Genomic DNA, 23,161 nt, shown 5'->3' with positions numbered 1-23,161 from the left:
ACTGCCCTTACTTGGGAATCTGTACAGCAAACATGCTGTTTTATTTTGTTAGCACACACGTCTTAGTGGGGAACCCGAGTGAATTACAACTTAGCATTTTTACCAAAATAAATATTTATAATAAAACATCAACTGCCAGTTTAATAATTATTACTAGTGGAAACTAGAAGATCACTAATATAGAGTTTATTGATTTGCTGATCACTACAGACCTCAGTCAGCTGTAGAGGTAAAAATAGTGGAAATATGAAACCCATCTTCCAAAGCAATAAGATAAACAAGCACAAGGAAATCCCATTTTCAATGACCCCAGGAAATACCCCATCAGATAATAAATCGTATGTTATTAGTTTGATAATTAGGCCAAATCAGAGTAGCACAGAGCAGGTCAGTGATGTGGAGGTAGAGCAGTGGGGCAGGCAGAGAGTTGGGCAGTCCACCCAAACAAGTAGGAGAATTCAGTGCATGACAGTAGGAGCAGTCAACTCGGGGGAAAGATAGTCTGCTTAATGTTTGAATCAGAACAACCAACTAGCCATCTTAGAAGAATAAGTCTGGACTCCTACCTCATTCATTAAACAAAAGTAAATTCCAGGTGGACCAAAAAGAAACATTTTCCAGGAAAACCTGCATGTGTGTATATGTGAACAGTCTTATATTATGAACAAATTAAGATATTTTTGTATTTATAAAAAACTGGAAATAACCTAAATGTTCATTAGTAGGTGACAGGTTAACTAGTTTATAGTACCTCCATGAAATAGGATATATTTACCCATGAAAACAAAAATGCGAGAGATCTATGTGTTGATAATGAAAAGATCTGGAAAATATATTATCAAGTGAAAATAAAATTTTTAATTTTTTAAAAAGCAGGAGGCTAGCCCCATGGCATAGTGGTTAAGTTTGCATGCTCTACTTTGGCGGCCCAGTTCATGGTTCAGATCCCAGGCACGGACCTACACCACTCATTGGCAGCCATGATGTGGCAGCAATCCACATATAAAATGGAGGAAGATTGACATAGATATTAGCTCAGGGCTCATCTTCCTCAGCAATAAAAACCCACAAAAAACCAGAAGTATATATTTATTGTTGTTATGTGCTGTAGAGTCAGCTCTGATTCCTGGCAACTCTATGAATGAGTGATGTCCAATATCCTGTCCTCAAGAGCCCTACTCAGCTCCTGTAGACTCACGCCTATGGCTTCCTTTCTGGAATTACTCCATCTCGTATTTCGTCTTCCTCTTTTCCTGCTGCCTTTTACTTTTCATCATGTCCCCAAGGTAGGATAGTCTCAGTTTTACAGTTTTTGCCTCCAGAGATAGGTCAGGCTTAATTTGCTCTTGGACCCACTTGTTCATTTTTCTGGCAGTCCAGGGTATCTGTAGAGCTCTCCTCCAACACCATATCTCAAATGAGTCCATTTTTTCCTGTCAGCCTTCTTCACTGTCCAGCTTTCGCACCCACACATAGTAATTGGGAATGCGAGGATGTTGATAATCTTGGCCTTGGTCTCTAATGATACTCCCTTACTGTTGATGATCTTTCCTGATTCTTCCATCGCTGCCCTTCTGAGTCACAGTCTTCTCTTGATTTCTTGGCTGCGGTCTCCATTTAAACTGATGACTGAACCAAGGGAAACAAAACCTTTAACAATTTCAGTGTCTTCATGGTCTACATTAAAGTTGTATAGTTCTTCTGTAGTCATATCTGTCTTCTTCATGTTTGAATGCAGTCCTGCTTTGGCTCTTTCTTCTTTCACGCTATTCTGTGTGAACTTTCTTCTTACACACTATTGTGTGTGTGACTTACTGTTTTTGTAAACTGTATATTCACATGCGTAGATACATATAGAAAATTTCTAGAAGGATACACTTGAAAGAGTTTAGTAGTCATCGCTTTAGAGTCAGTGGGGGTTCTGAGATGGGGGAACTTAATCTTAATTATATGCCTTTGGATTTTTCCACATACTTGTATTTTTCAGCATAAAAACTAGGTAATAAAAATAAAGGGAAAGATATGTTACATGTATTCCTCTAAAGTGTCAATTAACAAATATACTTTCTGTAATTAGTGTTAATTTAAAATGTAAGTGCCTATTTAATATGCTTAGCACCATGCTAACTAGTAAATAAAATAAGTACTAACCTTATATAAAATCTGGGCCTCTTTTAGTCCTAAATGATCAGCTTCTAAATGAAAAAAATAATACATGTATAAATTGAGTGACATTTGGAGTCTCCATCTATCCTATGTTGATGCAATCTGAAAGATTAATACCTATATATGATCTTTGTTTCATATAAACTGTGATTCTGTCTTCAAGGCACACCTTATATATGTGTGTTTTTTTTAATAGAAGATTCAAGAGCTGGAAACTTCACTACGTGAAGCTAAAGAAACTGCCATGCAAAAGGAAGACAAGATTATAAAGATACAGAAAGAGCTTGAGATGACTAATGATATAATAGCAAAACTTCAATCACAAGTTAATGAATCAAATAAATGCCTTGAAAAAACAAAAGAAATGATCCAAGTACTTCAGGTAACTTAAAACTCATTTTATAAATAAAGGCATAATTTTATAAATTATGCATAATAAATATAAATAAATGCATACGTTTATTTTCATGCCAAATAATGATTGTTTTCATCTTCCTGTAAAAATTATTTTTAAAAAACATAAATATTCTTGACAGTTTAAAATATATCTTATTTTTTTAATTTTTTTTAATTTTTTTACTTTTCAAAGTAAGGAAATTTTTTATTTTCACTTTAATTTCTGAATGCCAAAAATGTAGAGGATGTATGTTTGTATATCTCTAGTAGTATATTGCAACATTTTTTCATAAATATGTTTTTTTTAAATTTTTTATTATTGCAGTAACATTGGATTATAACATTATATAACTTTCAGGTGTACATCATAATATATTTCGAATTCTGTGTAGATTACATCATGTTCACCCCACAAAGACCAATTATCCATCACCACACGTGTGTCTAATCACCCCTTTTGCCCTTCCCCCTCCTCCCTTCCCTTCTGGTAACCACCAATCCAGTCTCTCTTGCTCTGTGTTTGTTTGTCATTTTTATCTTCTACTTATGAGTGAGATCATATGGTATTTGACTTTCTCCCTCTGACTTATTTCACTTAGCATAATACACTCAAGGTCCATCTATGTTGTCACAAATGGCCAGATTTCATCATTTCTTATGGCTGAGTAGTATTCCATTGTGTATATATACCACATCTTCCATTCGTCCCTTGATGGGCACCTAGGTTGTTTACAAGCCTTGGCTATTGTGAATAATGATGTGATGAACATAGGGGTGCATATATCTTTTATGCCTTTGTGTTTTCAAGTTCTTTGGATAAATACCCAGCAGTGGGATAGCTGGATCATATGGTAGATCTATTCTTAATTTTCTGAGGCATCTCCATACTGTTTTCCATAGTGGCTTCACCACTTTGCACTCCCACCAGCAATGTTTGAGGGTTCCTTTCTCTCCACATCCTCTCCAACACTTGTTGTTTCCTGTCTTGTTAATTATAGCCATTCTGACCAGAGGGAGGTGATATCTCATTGTAGTTTTGATTTGCATTTCCCTGATAGCTAATGATGTTGAACATCTTTTCATGAGCCTGTTGGCCATCCATATATCTTCTTTGCAGAAATCTCTGTTCAGATCCTTTGCCCACTTTTTAATTGAGTTGTTGGTTTTTTTCTTGTTGAGACTTTCTTTTTATTTTTCAAAAAAATATGCTTCTTATCTAAATATTTAATACTCTGTTAGATAAGTACATTTTAAAATTATATTTTTTTCTACTTAATCCCCTGTTATTGAGTCCCACCTGGTAGCCTATGGGCTTAATCTAACCTGTTTTCTCTAGAAAGAGCAGAGTTGAAATGTTTTTGAGCTTGAATGCCGTTACACAAGTCGCACCCTCCTTCATCACAGCCTTCCTTCCTCGTCTGAGCCACAGCTACTTCTCACTCTTCTGCTACTTGGGTCGGATCCTAATAGGCATTTTGTTCACTGTTCCTGCTCCAGTGTCTCTTCTCTTCATTCAAAAATTAGAAACAAGCCAAGAATGCCTACTCTTTTCATTATTTAACATTGTTCTAAAAATTCTGGTTCTTTCAATGAGACATGAAACAGAGAGGCAAGAGAAAATAATCTTAATTTTGTTTTTAGAAATTGTTAGTATAGCTAAAAACCAAGAAAATCAACTGTAAAGCTTTAAAATCCTTGAGAGTAATTTTTTAATACTTTAAATAACTAAATGATCACATTTTTATTCATTCAGCAAGTATTTGTTGAATACCTACTATGTGTTGGTCATTGTTCTAGATGCCATGTGTACTACAATGGAAAAAAAATAAAGCCTCCTTGAAGAGGCTTACATTCTGCTTCATGAAGTCAGAAAATAAACAAGTATATATGTTTGTTAAACGGTGAGAAGTGCAATGGAAAAATATTAAGCCAGACAGAGGTATATAGGTGCAGGGTGAGAGTGGGTGTGAGTAGGAGTGTGATTTTGTAAGGGGAGTTGAGGAGAGCCGCACAATTAAGATGACGAAGTGATGGTGTGAGCTGTCTGGTAGGGAAGGGCCTTCTAGGCAAAAGAAGTAGCAAATGCGAAGGCCACAACACAGAAGTAGTTGAGATGTATTCAAGGAAACAGCAAGAAAGCCAGCGTCTCCTGAGCAGCGTGGGCAAGGATAGAAGGGGAAATAGGTGAGAAGTAGCAGAGAGCCAAATCATAAAGCATCTTGAAAGCTATTTGTAAGCACTTTGGGTTTTATTCTGGATGAGATGGGAAGTCATCAGAGGATTTTGGCAAAATGATATAGTCTGACTTAAATTTTTAAAGGCTGCCCTTTGAAAATAGAATCCAGGAAGGCGTGTTTGTTAGTGACGTGCCAGCTCCTACAACAAAGGGAACCACAAAATGCAATGGCTCAAACAAAACAGAAGCTTATTTCACACGTAAAAGTGTGGGTTCCAGCTTGGCAAGTGGCTCCTTTCCACATGGTCATTCAGAGGCCCCCGTTTCTCCCATCTTGTTTCTCCAGCACTTCCTTGGTGCTGTTTTCATCTGCATGGTTAAAGCCCAGTTGTAAGCTGTCCGTGCTCAGGCTCACAGAAAAGGGACAAGATGGAGAAGCTAAAAATTGTCTTAAAATCTGTACTCATAAAGGCTCTGGCCCAGAAGTGGCACATGTCTCTTCCTCTCATATTTCTTTTTTTTTGCAAAATATTTAGATTCAATTTATCAAAGAGAAAGCCAAACACGTACCTCTCGTATTTCTTGGAGTCAGAGATGATTCCAAAGTTTTTGGCCTGAGCAGCCAAGAAGATAGAGTTGCTACATACGGAAATGGGAAAGACTGCCAGAAGAGGAAGTTTGAAACCAGGAAAGTTCAGTTTTGGACATGCTGAATTGGAAATGCCCACTGGGGACACCCAAGTTGAGATATGACTTAGGCAATTGAATATCTGAGTCTGAGCAAGATATAGGCGAGAGGTTTAAGTTTGGGGAATCATCAGCGTATAAAAATCATGAGACTGGACGAGGGCATAAGCATAATGGAGAGGAGATGTGGAGTAACCAAATGATACTGAGATGGAGCAGCCAGTGAGTGAAAAAGAAAAGGGGGTCTGGGCAACAGAGTGGTTCCAGTTTCTTCATATAAGTGAAGCTAGTGTTTCAAGAAAAAGGGAGTAAGCGACAAATTTCTCCACACTCAGTATAGATTGGTACAGGTGTCTATGGAGAGAGGAATATCTTTCCTGCATACTAAAAGTAACCATTTAGATAATATAATAGAGTATGCCATTGTACAGCATCCATGAGGAAAGAAAGCAAAGTATAGGGTATCCATAAAATCTTTATACAGTTTGAATTTTTAAGAATCTGTTTCTGTATTTTATATAAATATTCTATAAAATGCAACAGTATATTTAACTCGAGATTTGGCATAGTAAAATGCAAAGATATTAACTTTTAACCTATTCACCACTATTTTAATTCACCTGGATATAGCTGTCCAATATAATGTAGGGTTTATTAAGTGAATATAGAAGAAAGTAATTTGAACAAATGACTCATTAACAGTTTTGTTTAAATCTTGATACATTTCCTCTGTTGTATCTTTACAAATTATTTATATCAAGTAGCAGTAAATTTGTTAAAAATTCAAACTGTGCTAGTACTTTAGGGACATCCTGCACAGTGGGAAAAAAAGATCTTATTTATAACTGGCACAAAATATAAAATGCTCAAGTGACTAACCTTAACAAAAAATGAGGCAACATATATGAAAAGAACAACAAAACTCTAAAAGGAAATATAGGAGAGCATGTGGTTTAAAATAAGAAATATGCCATTTCCTAGGTTGTAACCTAAATACTGTACAACCATCAGTTTTTCCCAAATTAATTTCTAAAGTTAATGTAATTCAAATCAGAATCTCAAAGGAATTCTTTTTCTGGTAGAGCAAAGAAAGTTTCTCAGCAGACTCCATCTAAAATAGGATGAGCAGGTGCTGTTCACTGAGAACACAGGCGCTCAGACTCCTCAGGCGGCTAGAGGATGTTTAAGGCTGTCAGCGCTTCTGAGTGCAGCTTGGGCACACGTCATGTGTTTGAAATAAGGAATTCTCACTGTCTTTCATTTCTAAGAGAGTATTTCCAATTTCAATTTCTTTTACTCAAGAATTGTTTTAAAACTGTTATATATGACTAATTTATTTCATTATATTGTGGCAAAAAAATTACTGCAATTTCTCCATTTTTAGAATATATTGAAATTTTCTTTTAGGTGTCATAAATGAATAAATATTTTTAGAGTTCTTTGAACTTTTAAATCAAAATGTATACAAATAGATCAATGGAACAAAATAGAGAGCCCAGAAATATATACACACAAATATAGTCAGTTCATCTTTGACAAAAGAGCAAAGGCAATTCAATGGAAAAGGGTAGTCTTATCAACTAGCGGTGCTGAACAACTGGGCACCTTTCACAAAAATTAACTCAATTGATTGTAACCTAAATCTAAAACACAAAACTAGAAAATGCCTAGAAGATAACGTAGGAGAAAATCGAGGTGACCTTGGGTTTGGCATTGACATTTTTTTACATACAACACCAAAAGCATAATCTATGAAGGAAAAAAATTGATAAACTGGACTTCATTTAAATTAAAAATGTTTGCCCTATGAAAGACAAGCCACAGACTGGAAGAAAATCTTTGCAAAACACATATCTTTCAAGAACTGTTATCCAAAATATACAAAGAACTCTTAAAACTCAATAATTAGAAAGCAAACAGCCTGATTTAAAAATAGGCAATGGATCTGAACAGACACTTCACCAGAGAAGATACACACATGGCAAATAAGCATATGAAAAGATGCTCCACATCATATGTCATTAGAAAATTGCAAATTAAAAAACAATGAGATACCACTGTACATCCACTGTATCTCAAAATATAATGGCCAAAATCCGGAACACTGACTACACTAAATGCTGGCAAGGAGTGGGGCCAGGAGCTCTTGCTCACTGCTGGTGGGAATGCAAGTGGTACAGTAGCCACTTTAGAAGAGAGTTTGGCAGTTTCTTACAAAACTGACACCACTCCAGCCAGTCATATGCTCAAGGAGTCCCTGATATCAGCATCTGGTCCAGAAAGCCAGGGTATTTTACTGGTGCCATGACTGAGCAAATACTGGGCTCCTCCCAGAATGGGCTTATCTGACCTAGTCAGCAACCTCCTTAAGCTGAGCATCTCAGCTATGGAAGCTTGCATCTTTTTAGTCTTTGCTAACTACGTGTGTGTGCAAATGTTTTTATAGGCACTGGGGGTAACGCCTAGAGGAATGAAGAGCTCTCTGGGTCCCTATTTAGATGGTTTATTTTTGTATTCAATATATAATAGTAATCCATAGTATGGCTGTGGTAACAGCAATAAAAGAAATGAATGATTTATTCAGCAATAATAAGAAATGAGCCATCAAGCCACAAAAGACATGGAGGAACCTTAAATGCACATTGCTAATTTTAAAAAGCCCATCTAAAAACACTGCATACTGTATGACATTCTGGAAGAGGCAAAACTAGGCGAACAGGAAAAGATCAATGATTACTAAGGGTTCTGGGGGAGGGTGGAGGGATGGATAAGTGGAGCACAGGAGATTTTTAGGGCAGTGAAACTATTCTGCATGATACAGTGATGATGAACACGTGTCATACATTTGTCAAAACCCATGGACTATACAATGCAAACAATAGACTCTAATGTAAACTGTGAACGTCAGTTAATAATGTATCGATATTGGCTCATCATTTGTAACAATCATACCACACTAAGATGTTAATAATAGGAGAAACTAGGGGAGGACACGGGTATTACCGGGACTCTATGTACTCTGCTCAATTTGTCTATAAACCTAAAATTGCTCTAAAAAGTTAAACCTATTTATTAAAAAAGATTTTTGTATATGTTTGTATGTATATATGACTGATTTTTTTTCTGAGTCGAAGTAGATGTATGGCTAGATTGAACCAACCTTGAGTACAGAATATCCCCAATAATGTTATATAATATTTTGTGCCTTGAATTCAGTTCTACTTTGATATTTATATTACTGTTCATCTCTTGTCTTATTTTCCTGATTTACCTTTATCTACCCATTTCATTCGTTTCAACCTTTCTGTTTCATTTTGTTTAAGTATATTGTTTTTTAATTGGGAAAAATATTTGTTTTAAGAAATAGAAGTCATAGGTTTTCTAATTACACATTAGCTTCCAATAGCTTCACATGTACTTCACATCAAATATCTATTTGTTACTCATTTTAGGGTTAAAATTTGTGCCTTTCCTCCTTTTCATATGTTTGGAGTTTGCTGTTTTAAAATGTTCCTACTATATTAGGTAGTTAACAAGTCTTTGAAACTGCTCTAAAATTACTTTATTTCTCTTTTCTCTAAAACCTTTAGGACAAAGTTGCTTTAGGAGCTAAGCCCTATAAAGAAGAAATTGAAGAGCTCAAAACAAAGCTGGTGAAAATAGACCTAGAGAAGATGAGAAATGCCAAGGAGTTTGAAAAGGAGTATGTCTTTGTCTTAATTGAATATGACTTTAGTAGCTTAAACTTCCTTTCTAAACTGTATAAATTTAAAATATATTAAGATATTGTTATTGCTTTTTATAAAATAAATACAAACATCTACAGATTTTAAAGTTATTAAATTCTCATTATGTATGCAAAGGTTTTGAAAACAAGCACAATTCTGATCAATTACTGACATACTATGTCTTTGGATACTTCTTGTTCAATCATATAGGAACAGCTTAAAAATGGCCTTTTTTGTTTGAAAGTGAATATTAAGAACGTGTGTGTGTTTTTAGCAGTTTGTCTAAGGTTTCTGTTGGTTCTCTTAATTTCATTTGTTCTTCCTATTGTATTTTTGTGTAAGGTTTTATTTCCTTTTAAATTGTAGTACTTAGTGCCCAAGAGCATATTCCCTTTTTATTGATTTATTTATGTATAGTACCATATACAATAGCATGCCTAAAGTTCTTTGTGGTATAGCATAATGAAAAGAACATTAAACAGAGAGTCAAGGAAACTGAATTAGAAATATAATGTTGCCACTTATTAATATGTCACCTCTGACTCCTCACACTTTTTATTCTTCCTGTAAATGTTTAATAAATGTTTAATGATGATATCTAATTTTGCCCAAAAAGTCGCACTCTGAATCTTCATGCATTCTAACCAGCCTTCTATTGATAGGACTGTTGGTTTTAGTGGAGCATCATTAAAAAGGCAATTTTAGTGGCCAGCCCAGTGGCACGGTGGTTAAGTTTGCACATTCCGCTTCGGTGGCCCAGGGTTCACCATCCTAGGTGTGGACCTACACATCACCTGTCAAGCCATGCTGTGGTAGGCATCCCACATATAAAGTAGAGGAAGATGGGCACCGATGTTAGCTCAGGGCCAGTCCTCCTCAGCAAAAAGAGGATTGGTGGCAGATGTTAGCTCAGGGCTAGCTAATCTTCCTCAAAAGAAAAAAAATTTTTTAAATAAATGCAAAGCAATTTTATATAGAATAGAATCAGCAGATACTTTCAGTCTCTAAGAAAGGCAGAAAGTCTCATAATTTAGCATTGCCAATTAACACTCAAGCAAATAATTAACAGAATGTCTTTTTCTCCTGGGTGCAATGAGCAGACTGTGACCTCTGACTGTGTCACCTCAGATCAGAGCTGCAGTCGAGTGTGCTTTCCTTACAGTGTATACAGAAGGTGCTTTTGGTTTTACGCTTTGGTAATTGTTGTACCTTCAAGAGGTTTCTAGGACCTCATGATAACAACCCAATTATTTGTTTTATGGTGCCCCTGAATGTAATTTTGCTCAATATCCAGTTAATGATACCTATTGGGCTTTCAGAAATTTTAAAAGAATTGGTTTCTCAATGTTAAAAAAAAATTGCCCCTGCAGCCAAACAGAACACTTCCAATTTGATGGTGTTATTTATGGCTATAAAGTGCATGATACCAGGGGGTATCGTGAGGGCTTACCTACTGCTGCTTATGCATATCATATCAATGTGATGTATCTTATCAGAAAATTCTTGACAGCAGTTCTGTTTATTCTTCCATTAAAAATTAGTTGCTGGCCTTTTACATATTTCTGTTGTTATTCTTAATAGAATTACTTGTACAAAAGCCACTGTAGAACATCAAAAAGAAGTTATAAGGCTATTGAGAGAAAATCTTAGACGAAATCAGCAGGCCCAAGATACTTCAAGTAAGTAGAAAATGCTGATATTTCCAGATCTTTTTCCATCTTACTTCTCAGTATACTTACACATTTTGAAGACTGCTACTATATATATGACAGTCAAGAATAAACCTGTTAATCACTAATTTATAAAGAACTATTTTTAAAATGAATTCATTGAGATCATATTTATCCTGTGATACCTCCTTAAGTTTCCTGTAATCTCAACTATTTATCCATTATAGATTCTTAAAAACTATGAATGTAACCTGTGCACTATCAGATCTTTACATATTAGTGAAGATACCTTCAGTAGTATACAAGAATGACTTACCTGTCAAGGTAGACATACCCTTCCCAATAAAACACAAGCATATCTTAATAGATTTTAACCATGTGCACTGTAAAAACATAGTCAGTATACAGTAAATATTATCCTACTTGTTGTTGGTACTGAAAATACAGACTTGATGCTTACTGGCAAACTCTTTGAAACTTATCTTAGATACAGTTTTCAAATCTAATCATCAAATTTCTGCATATACATTCCTCAAACTGTATCTTTTCCCATATTTCTGTCTCTTATGTTTCATTTGAAAAGAGAGAATGCTGAACAGTACTTGGGGCAGCTTTGTGTAGTGGGTCCAGCATCGAAATAACGTCACGAACAGTTCTCTAAGCTGACTGCCCTCACTTAACAGCCTGTGAAATCATGAGGAGAATGCCTGACCTTCTAGATTGGATATAGACTTGTAAGGATCAGGCTAAAAGTTGTGTGTGAAAGCACACTGAAAATTCTAAATGTCAGGCAAATGCAAGATGATGTTTGTGTGTATTATTGTCCATGCATTGTCTGGTGCTTGTTTAGTTTGAACTGCCCTAGTGTCCATTGCAGGATAATTGCAGCTCCTACCTGGAAAACTTCAAGGGGTAAAAATAGAACTTTTGTTGTTAGAGAAGGGTCAGGATGATTCCTTCTAATTTGTGACTTTCAGGTACGTGTTGTACCTGAATTCAGAATAATTCAAAAGGAAATGGACATTGAGTGTCTTCCCCACACTCATCTTGCCCCTCCCTTGTAAACAGTCAGTGACCCAGTGGATCATTCCACTTTCTAAGCACCTCACACTTTTATGCAATTTTACCTAAAATTTACAAAACAGTTCTTTACATTACTTGTACACATATGGTGTAAAATACTGGATAGTATATTCTTTAATAGCAGTCTAAGGTTTATTTAGTTAACAAATACGTGTTGAGTATTGGGAGCACATTGACTGCCTTGGGGTGGACCCCACACACGCTGTGTGGTGGAAGCAGCCCTCCAGGGGACCCCACTGGCGTCGAGAGTAGACAGTGAAGGGCAGCTCCGACTGCTGCCGTCACCGTGAGTGATCCTAGCAGGTGGTGGTGGTGGAGATAGTGGGTGGAGAGAAGCAGGGGTTCCGCAGATACTTAGAATCCATGATGGAATTGGCATAGGAGGTGAGGGAAGAGGAGGAAGTCAAGGGTGACGTTCAGGGAGATGGTGCTGAGATGTTTTGTTTTTTATAGTGATTTATTGAACTTACTAATGTTTCCTTTATTGTGAACTTTGGAGATAATTAAAATTATCACCTGTCTGTGTGTTTGCCTCCCACAGTGATATCAGAACATACTGATTCTCAGCCTTCAAGGAAACCCTTAACCTGTGGGGGTGGCAGCGGCATTGTACAAAGCACAAAAGCTCTTATTTTGAAAAGTGAATATATACGGCTAGAAAAGGAAATTTCTAAGTTAAAGCAGCAAAATGAACAGTTAACAAAGCAAAGGAATGAAATGTTAAGGTAAGATCTGCTTACCTGATACAGGAATTATGCTTATGGTGGTATGTGTGGGAGAGGATGATGCCTACACATGCATATATATTTTTTGCAGTGGGCAACCCCTCACACATATAGGGGAAGTAAATTTTAGAGCTCATGTAATGTGTCTTTTTGAAAAGGAATGAGAATATGGTAGCACCATTCCAGAGGTTTGCTATCCATCAACTGACCTTTTTTTTTTCCTGAGGAAGATTCGCCCTGAGCTAACATGCCAATCTTCCTCTATTTTTAGTATGTGGGCTGCCAGCACAGCATGGCCACTAACAGAGTGATGTGGGTCCACACTCGAGAACCAAACCCAGGCTGCCAAAGTGGAGTGCCCGGAACTTAACCACTAGGCCACAGGGCTGGCCCATCAACTGATTTTAGCTAAGCCTGTTTTTAACTAAGCCAAGAACCAAAAAGTAAACCAAGATCTTTGAGGGGAGCTTAAATATGCCACAAATATGCCCAAGTCAGTGAGGCTTTACTCAAAGGAGAATCCCTCAGGTCCATTATTGTAGCCCATTAACCTTTATAAACAGTTGTAAAAAATTTAATTAATTGGCTTCTACCAAAGATTAGAATCTTGTGCTAATCTTTACTAATGATGCAATAGAAGAAAAATAGGCATTAAATAAATATGCAAATAGCTACTGTTCTGTGTGAGGCTATTAAACAACAAAAAAAGCAAACAGGACATTATGAAAGGGTCCAACAGAGGGATCAGACCTTATCTAGATGTGGGGAGGGGCGGTGATCAAGAAACTAATATGTAAGAGTAGATCTGAAAATGAGTAGCAGTTAGGCTTGATGACAGTAGAGATGGCTAAGCCTTCTAGGCTGAGGGAACAGCATGTGCACAGGCTTTGAGTCAAAGAGGAAAGTGGAACAGAAAGACATGCAGTGTGGCCAGAGCATACAGAATGAGGCAGAGTAAGTGCAAGATGCGATGCCAGAGGCCACTGGTCCAGATTACACATTGCAGGTCATTCTGAGGCAGCTGGGGTGGTCTCCTAAATGTAACGGGAGGATTACCACCACTGGAGGATTTTAAGCTGGGGCCTAATGAGCTCATACGGCGTCTCTAGCTGCTAGAGCAGAATGGGGGGGAACCCAAAAGTGTGAGGTTGTATCAACACACTTGGCTGACTGATCAAAGAAAGGAGAGCAGGGCCTAGGATTGCTTCCCAGGCTTCTCTGAAGGAGTGAATAAATGCAGGCAGCATTTCCTGTGGGAAGCAACACTATAAGTAATCCAGAAAAGCACAGTGTAATATATCTTTTAAAATAACAAAGGTACATTAAAGATTCATCCATCCAGAAGACTAACTTATCAAATTATTGCCACAGAGTATCAGTAGATAAACCATGCTGGACGACATCACTGATTCATTTGAAACCTAATATCATACTTTTCAAGATTCTGTGATCACGGAGATTTAGTACAATTTTTCAATTTATATTGACCTCATTTCATTTTCTGAACTGTGGAAATAATCCAAACTTAGGAAGCATTAGGTTGAAATTAAAATGTAAATATGATAAAATGGTAAATTATATGTCACATATATTTTACCACAATTAAGAAAAAAAATTTTATGTAAATATGAATATATTTCTGGAATTGAGCAGTCTTACAGTCTCTTTTATTTTTCCCCACATTTAAGCAATAATCATCATCTTTCCAATGAGGTCAAAATGTGGAAGGAGAGAACTCTTAAAAGAGAAGCTCACAAAGAAGTGACTTGTGAGAATTCTCCAAAGTCTCCTAAAGCGACCGGACCAGCTTCTCAAGAGAGACAGCATACGCCTTCTCAATGCAAGGAACGGAATTTACAAGATCCTGTGCCAAAGGACTCACCGAAATCTTGGTTTTTTGATGGCCGATCAAAGTCTTTCCCAGCACCTCACCCAGTTCGCTATTTTGATAACTCAAGTCTAGGCCTCCGCCCAGGTGGGTAAATATACTGGTTACTTGGGGATCGGGGATAACGGTTGGAACTCATTTGTCCCCTGTGGCCCCAAAGGGCAAGTTTAGACAAGAGAAGATGTCATGGAGAAGCTGCACTGCAGAGATGTCATTTGCTGTCTCTGTGAGAAGTTTCTCCAAAGCACAGCACTGAAGTGAAATCACTTTTTACCCCGAGGGAAGTCTTATTCTGCCTCCTGAACCTTCAACTTTTCCCTCAGATAGACAAGCAGCTCTCGAGGACACAGAGAGACACCATCCTACAAACATAACTACTTTTACTGCAAAAGACCTTCTTATCAATTCAATGGGCCAGTATTTCCAGTAGCATTATATTCATTTTACACAAGCCAGATCATAGACTTATATCATTTACATATTCATTCAATGAACAGAAATTTTTGGTCTCCACCTATGTGTCACATATTGCACCCTGATGGTACATTGATAACCAAACCAGATATGGCCCCTGCCTTCCTGGAGTTCACAGTCTAGTGGGTATAGACGGTGATCAAGTAGTCAAAAAAGGTACAGTTCTAGAGTTCAAAAGCCTATGAGTTTTTAATAGGTTGTTTTAGGAACATAAGGAAGTCTTCCTTGAAGAAGGGGACTGAGATCTAACAGGTTAAGGTGAGTTAGCTTAACAAAGAGGGGAGGGGAAGGCGATTCAGGCAGAGGGAACAGGGTCGGCCCAGCTGGGAGAGACCGTAACCAGGGGAAGGGTTGGAAAACCACGTGTGGCCAGAGCGCAGTGCACACAGGTTCCTCTGGGTGAAGTCGGTGAAGCCAGAGAGAGAAGAGCCAGATGCGCAGGACTTTGTGGGTTGTGGAGAGGAATTTTTACTTCATCCTGGGAGCATGCTAGAGGAAGCCGTTGAAAGATGTTAAAGAACAGCAGGAGAACATAATGGGTTATCAATTTGAAAACATTACCTCAGCTGTAAGGTAAACTGTATATAAGCTGTATGTTGTGTTGCAACCAAACGTGTTTTTTAATAAGATGACTTTTGCTTTCTATTTTTTTCTCAGAAGAACAAACTGCTGGAGCAGAGAGTGTGGATCCTCAGCCAGGCCCTTGGCACGCCTCCTCAGGACAAGCTGTGCCCGAGTGCAAGACTCAGTAAACTCTGCTGTCACTTTTCTAGGGGCCTAGTGTTCCTTATTTAGAAATGACTGTATTTGTTACTTTATTTTTCTATCCCTGGCAATGATGTCACAGTCCAACTTAATTTCAATTCAGTTTGCACTTTGCCATTAGAAATTGAGGCATTCCAGTCATTTAGAATGGTGATAGACTGCCTTCTTCCTGAATGTGATAATACTTTAGAAGTTGAATTGTTTTATTTATTTATATATTTTGTGAAGAATAAAGTTATTGAAGGAAATTTCCAGTCTTTCCGTGTATACATAAAATGTATACATTTTCATTAATCTCGTTATCCACATGTGACTTAGATAATACATAAATTAAAGCATCATTTAATTAACAAAATTCCTAAACCTGGGCTCCCCGCAACACATAAAGCATCTATGGATGGGCTTCACACAATCTGTAAAACCTCTGAAATTTTATCTTTTGTGTGTGGATTCAGTTTTCTAGGATACTAGGGTCCCTACTTTCTTATAACATACTCTCTGAGAGGTCTGTTACTCTATAAGAGGTTAAGAACTGTGGTTTTAGAGAGTATCTGATAGTACTTTTATATCATATGACTTTGAAAAACCATATAAAACAGCAAGTTGCATAAGGTTTAGAACACAGTTAGTGATTTCAAGGCATTCTTGGCTCTTTGGTAAGAAGACATTCAAAGGGAGAGATTATTAATTATATCATAGCCATCACTGTTAAAGTCTATGAATTGGTTATTTCCCTTACCTTAACACACTGTCACAGGTTCACTAGGGTGAAGTGAAACTGTGCCTTCCTATAACGCTGTCCCTCAGGCCTGTCCCTTGGGAGTTTGGTTTCTCCTCTGCACCCAAACCAGACATGATTACAGAGCTGCAGGTTGATTCTCTACGATGTTCACTCCTCCACTGAATAAGAGTATTGCAAAGTAGTAGGTATGTTCACCTGGGTAATAAAACGACTTTAAGGCCATTAAAAATATAATCAGTCTTAAAAATAGATGATGACATAAAGAGATGGAAAGAGATTCCACGCACATGGATTGGAAGAATAAACACGGTTAAAATGTCCATACTACCCAAAGCAATCTACAGATGTAATGCAATCCCAATCAGAATCCCAATGACATTCTTCATGGAAACAGAACAGAGAATCCTAAAATTCATATGGGGCAACCAAAGACCCCAAATTGCTAAAGCAATCCTGAGAAAAAAGAACAAAGCTGGAGGTACCACCATCCCTGACTTCAAAGTGTACTACAAAGCCATAGTGATCAAAATGACATGGTACTGGTACAAAAACAGACACACAGATCAGTGGAACAGAACTGAAAGCCCAGAAGGAAAACCACACATCTATGGACAGCTAATCTTTGACAAAGGAGCTGGGAACATACAATGGAGAAAGGAAAGTATTTTCAACAAATGGTGTTGGGAAAACTGGACAGCCACATGCAAAAGAATGAAAGTAGACCATTATCTCATGCCATACACAAAAATAAAATGGATCAATGACTTGAAGATAAGTCCTGAAACCATAAAACTCCTAGAAGAAAATATAGGTAGTAGACTCACTGACATCAAACTTAAAAGGATCTTTTTGAATACCAGGTCTTCTCAGACAAGGGAAACAGAAGAAAAAAAGTGGGACTTCATCAGACTAAAGAGCTTCTGCAAGGCAAAAGAAACTAGGATCAAAACAAAAAGACAGCCCACCAAGTGGGAGAAAATATTTGCAAATCATATATCTGACAAGGAGTTAATCTCCATAATATATAAGGAATTCACACAACTGAACAACAAAAAGACAGCACAATCAAAAAATGAGCAGGGGATATGAACATTTTTCCAAAGAAGATATACAGATGGCCAAGAAACACATGAAAAGATGTTCAACATCACTAATCATCAGGGAAATGCAAATCAAAACTACACTAAGATACCACCTTACACCTGTTTAAATGGCTATAATCACTAAGACTAAAAATAACAAAAGTTGGAGAGGGTGTGGAGAAAAGGGAACCCTCATACACTGCTGGTGGGACTGCAAACTGGTATAGCCACTATGGAAAACAAGATGGAGGTTCCTCAGAAAACTAAAAATAGAAATACCATATCCAGTTATTCCATTACTGGGTATCTACCTAAACAACTTGCAATCAATAATCCAAAGAACATATGCACCCCTGTGTTGATAGCAGCACTATCCACAATAGCCAAGACCTGGAAGCAACCCAAGTGCCCATTGACCAATGATTGGATAAAGATGATGTGGTATATATACAATGGAATACTACTCAGCCATTAAAAGAAGACGGATCCATCCCATTTGCAACAACATGGAAGGACCTGGAGGGAATTATGCTTAGGGAAGTAAGACTGAAAAAGACAAACACCAGATGATTTCACTCACATGTGGAATATAAACAAACACATGGACAAAGAAAACAGTTCAGTGGTTACCAGGGGAAGGGGGGTGAGGGGTGGGCATAGGGGGTGAAGGAGAACACTTACGTGGTGACAGACAAGAAACAATGTACAACTGAAATTTCACAATGATGTCAACTCTTATGAACTCAATAGAAATTATATATATATATAAGATCAGTCTTCAGATATCCAGTCTAGTAGAATGTTGCTTAACTCTTGAATTTGGATATCTTTCATTCCTCAGATTTGGGAAGTTTTTGGCCATTATTTCCTCAAATAAATCTTTTGTCCCTTTCTCTTTCCTTCTGGAAGTTCCATGATGCATATATTGGTCCACTTGCTGATGTCCCATAAGTACCTTAGGCTCTCTTCACTTTTCTTTATTCTTTTTTCTTTTTTCTTCTCTAACTGAGTAATTTCATATGACCTGGTTTCAACTTATTGATTCTTCTGCTTGATCAAGTCTGCTATTGAACCCCTCTGTGAATTTTTCATTTTAGTTATTTGTATTCTTCAGCTCCAGAATTTCTGTTTGGTCCTTTTTTATAGTTTCCATCTCTTTAATATTCTCATTTTGTTTGTGCATCATTTTCCTGATTTCATTTAGCTGTCTATTGGTGTTCTCTTGTAGATCATTGAGCTTCCTTAAAACTATTATTTTCAAGTGTTTGTCAGGTATTCATAGGTCACCATTTCTTTGGAGTTGGTTTCTGGAGATTTAGTTTGTTTCTTTGATTGCATCGTGTTTCTCTGTTTCTTTGTGTGCCTTTTGATTTTTTTGCTGACTTTTATGCATTTGAAAAATAGCCACCTCTTCCAGTCTTTATGGGCTGCTTCATACAGGGGAAGACCTTCATCAGTCAGCCCAGTTATAGATTGTGGGCCCTCTGAAAGCTTTTGGGCAGATGTGACTCTCTAGGCTTGTGTGTGTGATTTGCCAATTAGAGAGGTTTGCCAGTTTCTTTTTCAGGAGCTCATAATCTCTTGCTCCCTCTAATATCTGTCTGTAGTACTGCAGCTTCTTTGGTGCTGCAGCAGGAAGCCACCCCACTCTCCTTTGTTCTCATTGGCCCCCAGGCATCCAAATTACGTCAGCTCCCATCAGCACCCCAAATCAGGTGAGATAGAAACCAGTCCCAATGGCAGCCCTCCAAAACGCTGGCACATAAGACACACGCTCTGTTCTCCTCCCTCCCTCCCTCCCGAGGATGAAGCTTCGAGTTGGGCACCTACTCCTGATGGTGCTGAGCCACGCTAGTCTCTGTCTGGTGCCAGACCATGCCAGTTCCATCAGCAGTTCGGGTCAAGTGAGACAGAAACCAGTCCTTCAGGCAGCTCTCCAAAAAGACGGAACTGTGAATGAATTTTCCTCTCTTTTCTTTCCCCTGCTCCTCACGATGGAGGAGCTGTAAGCAGGGGTGAGCTGTGCTGGCTTGGGGGAGAGGTGGTCGCAGGGAAAATGAAAGGGCTCTTCTGCCTAGTTTCAGGGTGGAAGTTGTTAGCTTTGCCCTTACCCAGGGGACTGCAACTTCTTACCTGGCTTCTGAAGTTCTCACAAAGATACTTTGGTCCATGTATTGCTGTTAAGACAGTGTCTCTGTCAGGGAAGAAGAGCTGGGACTTTGTATTCCTCCATCTTGCTGATGTCTCCCTCAGAATGTTGCTTAACTCTTATGACCTGAGTTTCAGTGTCATGATGAAAGATTGTGAAGGAACAATGATGAAAGTTAGCAATGGAAACTTGCGAGAATGTTAAAAAGCAGTAAGATGGTCAGACGACGCTAAAATCTGAAAAGTCAAGTCAGGACCAGAGAAGACAAAATACAGTATTGTTCATAGGAAACATTTTCTTGAGAGCCTAGCAGAATCATGTTCAGGAAACTTATTGAGAGCCTGCCATTCATACTCAAATATTTAACTACCTTCTACTGTGTGCTGATCACTGGTCTAGGCACCGAAAGGCACTGACTTTGTGGGACTCATGTAGCTGGAAAACAAATAACTCATACTTTTAATATGAGCTGATCACAATGTAAGGGTGAAAAAGATATGGTCCCTAACCTTAAACAAATTTAGTCCACTGACTATACAGAGGGGTAAGCAAATATCTGCAATACCATGTGACTTAGGCGGTCGTAGAGTAAGCATAATTGTTGAAGATCTGTGAATAAAGGGAGGCTGAAGACAGCTGCATCGAGAAAGAGGTACCTGAGTTGGCCTTGATTAGGGAACTCTCATATTCATAAAAAGTCTATTCCAAAATCCTCAAAAGTCAAAGGAAAGGTATTGGCGCTGGCCCCATGGCCAAGTGGTTAAGTTCGCATGTTCTGCTTTGGTGGCGTGGGGTTCACTGGTTCAGATCCTGAGTGTGGACCTACCACCGCTCATCAAGCCATGCTGTAGCAGTGTCTCACATAGAAGAGCTAAAATGACCTACAACTAGGATATACACCTATGTACTGGAGCTTTGGGGAGGAAAAAAAAAAAAGGAAGATTGGTAACATGTTAACTCAGGGCCAGTCTTCCTCACCAAAAAAAAAGCATAAAAAAAAAAGAAAGGAAAGATGTTGTTAGGAACACAAGGAGCACAGCTGCGTGTGATTACAGTCATTAGACCCAGTGTTAGAAGCTACAGTGGGGCAATGAGAGACAGTTTTACCAAAGACCTTATGTGAACACAAGCAGAAACTAGGGCAGGGTTTTAAAAAATCTTTAAGGGTAATTTTTACCATCCATTATAATTGAATTTCTAATAATCATTCACATTTTTAAGTACAAATGTAACAACTATTGTACATGCCAAGTCCTTCCTCCTCACAACATCCCTGAGGTAGGTGCTATGCCTACCTTCATTTTACAGATGTGAAACAGGTTTGGTCAGCTGGGTAACTTACTCACTTAGCTGGTGAGGGAAAGATGTGGGACTTACCTGCATCTTTCTGACTCCACAGTCTGTTCTTAACCACTGTGACTGTTACGGATACACTTAGCTCCAGGAACAAAAAACCTGAAAAGTGACTAAAGTTTATTTTTCTCACATAAGAAGTCCAGAGGAGTTACTTTAGGGATTTTGTCTTAAGCCTGTCTTCAAGGAACTAGGTTCCTTTTCTTCCCTATTGTCCTTAGTGTGTGCCTCTGACCTCAGACCAAGTCACAAAATGGCTGCTAGGTCCCAAGGCATCATATCCACGTTCCAGGACTGCCCCCCCCCAAAAAAGGAAGGAGCAAAAGCCAAAGGCCTTTCTATCCAAGAAGAAAGGCCTCCTCAGAAACTCCAGCCCACATTTCATTGGCCAACCCTAGCAGCAAAGGAAGCTGGCAATTTGAGAGTTTTGTTTTCAGCCCCTTGACACAAATAATCCACATCAATCTACAAATCAAAATTGGGGTGAATTTATTATGAGTCAGGTCTGAGGACTAGCCTGGGGCCTTCCTCCCCCAAGGAAGGAAGGGCACCAAAGAAGTGGGGTGTACCGAGTGGTTATACACAGTCTTGGAACAAAGAGCATCCATCATATATGGCAGGAATATCCCTTTTACAATTATCGTGAGATGCTTTGCTGGCCCAGCAGGTCAGAGGTCAGTAGGTCAGTGGTCACAAGGTGGGTGGTCACACAGTGAGCACAGCAGGTCCATAATTAATCCTTAGTTTAGGGAGAGATGCATATTAAAGGAAATGCCGATGTGGGGGGAAGCTACCTCCTTATCTTTAAGGGCATTGTTCTTGTCTTTGGGACATTGTAAGCGTTTAAAGCAGATGTACAATGCATGCTCAACAGACCTTTCTGGAAAAACAAGGTCAGGTCAAATTAGTTTCAAACCAAATGGCTTCCTCATATCCTCCAATATAGCCTACTGCTTGTCACTTATTTATCACCCTTACAGTGTAGGAGGCAGGGGAAAGTGAGTTGGGTGGGTGCTGAGTGAACCCACTTAAACAGCACGTGCACAAACAACCTACACACTCACTCTGCTCAGTTACCTGCCTGAGAAAGTTGGAGTTACGAAGCCTAGTGTAGAGGGCTCACGTGACCCAGTCCTTTCTTTTCCTTCTTGTGTCTCTGTTCTCTTCAGCCAGACTTGGCTTTTTGCTCTTACCCAGCATGTTCTTTCCTTGAAGCCTCCACACTCCCACTGAGGCTCAACCTGCTCCCTGACGCCACCGCCAGTGCAGTCAGGACGCCTGCATTCCGCCACTAAGCGTGTATTAGTGTTAGAAGAGACGGCGCGTCACAAGAGAACCACAACCATACCTTCAACGCGAGAGAACGTGTGCTGCCCTCTCAGCAATCATGTCAAGGGCCAGGAGAGAAGGCTCTAGTATCTTCAGTGACCTGGGCTCCTTCTGTTTCGCGGCTCTGCCGTCTTCCACATGCGACTTCTGCCTCATTCCATCTTGAACACCGCAGAACGGCACGTAGTAGACACAAACGACAGGGACTGAGAGGGGTCAAAGCCAAGGGAGTGGTTTCCAGTCCTGAGCATGCTGCGGGGGCTTTTTCCGCTTTTCACCGTTTACTCGGAGTTAGCAGTTCGACCTGAGCTCCACTAGACGGCAGCACGTACACACATTGAGTATACCAATGTGCGAATCCTTAAAAACTCAAGGAAACAGAACCAGCAAACTCGGAAGAAACCTGAACTACACATCCCAGCATTCATCATTAAGCGCCTGACTTGTCTGCACGAAGGTCGGTCTCCGTTTGCCGCTCGCGCAGTGACCTGGAGGACGCCATCCACCTGCTGCTACTCTAAAGTAAGATTTCCTGGTATTTTTTCAATGAAACTTTAAATGGACTGGGAAAAGGAAATGTTTAATTTTTATGTGTTGCTTTGCTCTGCACGTTACTTATTTCAGGAAATCTTAGCAGTTAGATCAGGATTAGGGTGCATTTGGAAGTCTGGTATCTTAAGTTTTTCAAAATAACCAAAGAAGAGAGGATTTTTCAGTGAACATTTTTCTTCCGGGTTCATGAAGACAG

At 38.7% G+C, this 23,161-nt stretch overlaps 1 protein-coding gene, 1 long non-coding RNA gene and 1 pseudogene across 7 annotated transcripts in view; 2 read left to right on the top strand and 1 right to left on the bottom strand.

Moving 5' to 3' along the window:
* LOC139044384 (centromere-associated protein E-like) overlaps nucleotides 1-16,466 on the top strand; it is an 80,024-nt pseudogene extending 63,558 nt beyond the window's left edge.
* Nucleotides 1-22,812, bottom strand: part of LOC139044388 (uncharacterized) — a 49,490-nt gene extending 26,678 nt beyond the window's left edge. The window contains exons 1-2 of one of the 2 annotated variants that reach the window (XR_011501335.1): nucleotides 22,162-22,812; nucleotides 21,109-21,186 (exon numbers count right to left, since the gene is read on the bottom strand). This is a non-coding gene — a long non-coding RNA (uncharacterized lncRNA). The remainder of the gene's footprint in view (nucleotides 1-21,108; nucleotides 21,187-22,161) is intronic. The other variant, XR_011501336.1, reaches the window with a different exon arrangement.
* The window catches only part of LOC139044387 (dehydrogenase/reductase SDR family member 6-like), a 31,579-nt gene continuing 30,755 nt past the window's right edge, over nucleotides 22,338-23,161 (top strand). For 4 of the 5 annotated variants that reach the window (XM_070503902.1, XM_070503903.1, XM_070503905.1 and 1 more), the window contains exon 1: nucleotides 22,338-22,935. The gene's annotated coding sequence lies outside the window, so the exon portion shown is untranslated. The remainder of the gene's footprint in view (nucleotides 22,936-23,161) is intronic. The other variant, XM_070503906.1, reaches the window with a different exon arrangement.

The sequence above is a fragment of the Equus asinus genome, unplaced genomic scaffold, assembly GCF_041296235.1.
Source record: "Equus asinus isolate D_3611 breed Donkey unplaced genomic scaffold, EquAss-T2T_v2 contig_803, whole genome shotgun sequence".
Lineage (NCBI taxonomy): Eukaryota > Metazoa > Chordata > Mammalia > Perissodactyla > Equidae > Equus > Equus asinus.
This window is presented reverse-complemented; position numbering and strand designations above follow the sequence as displayed.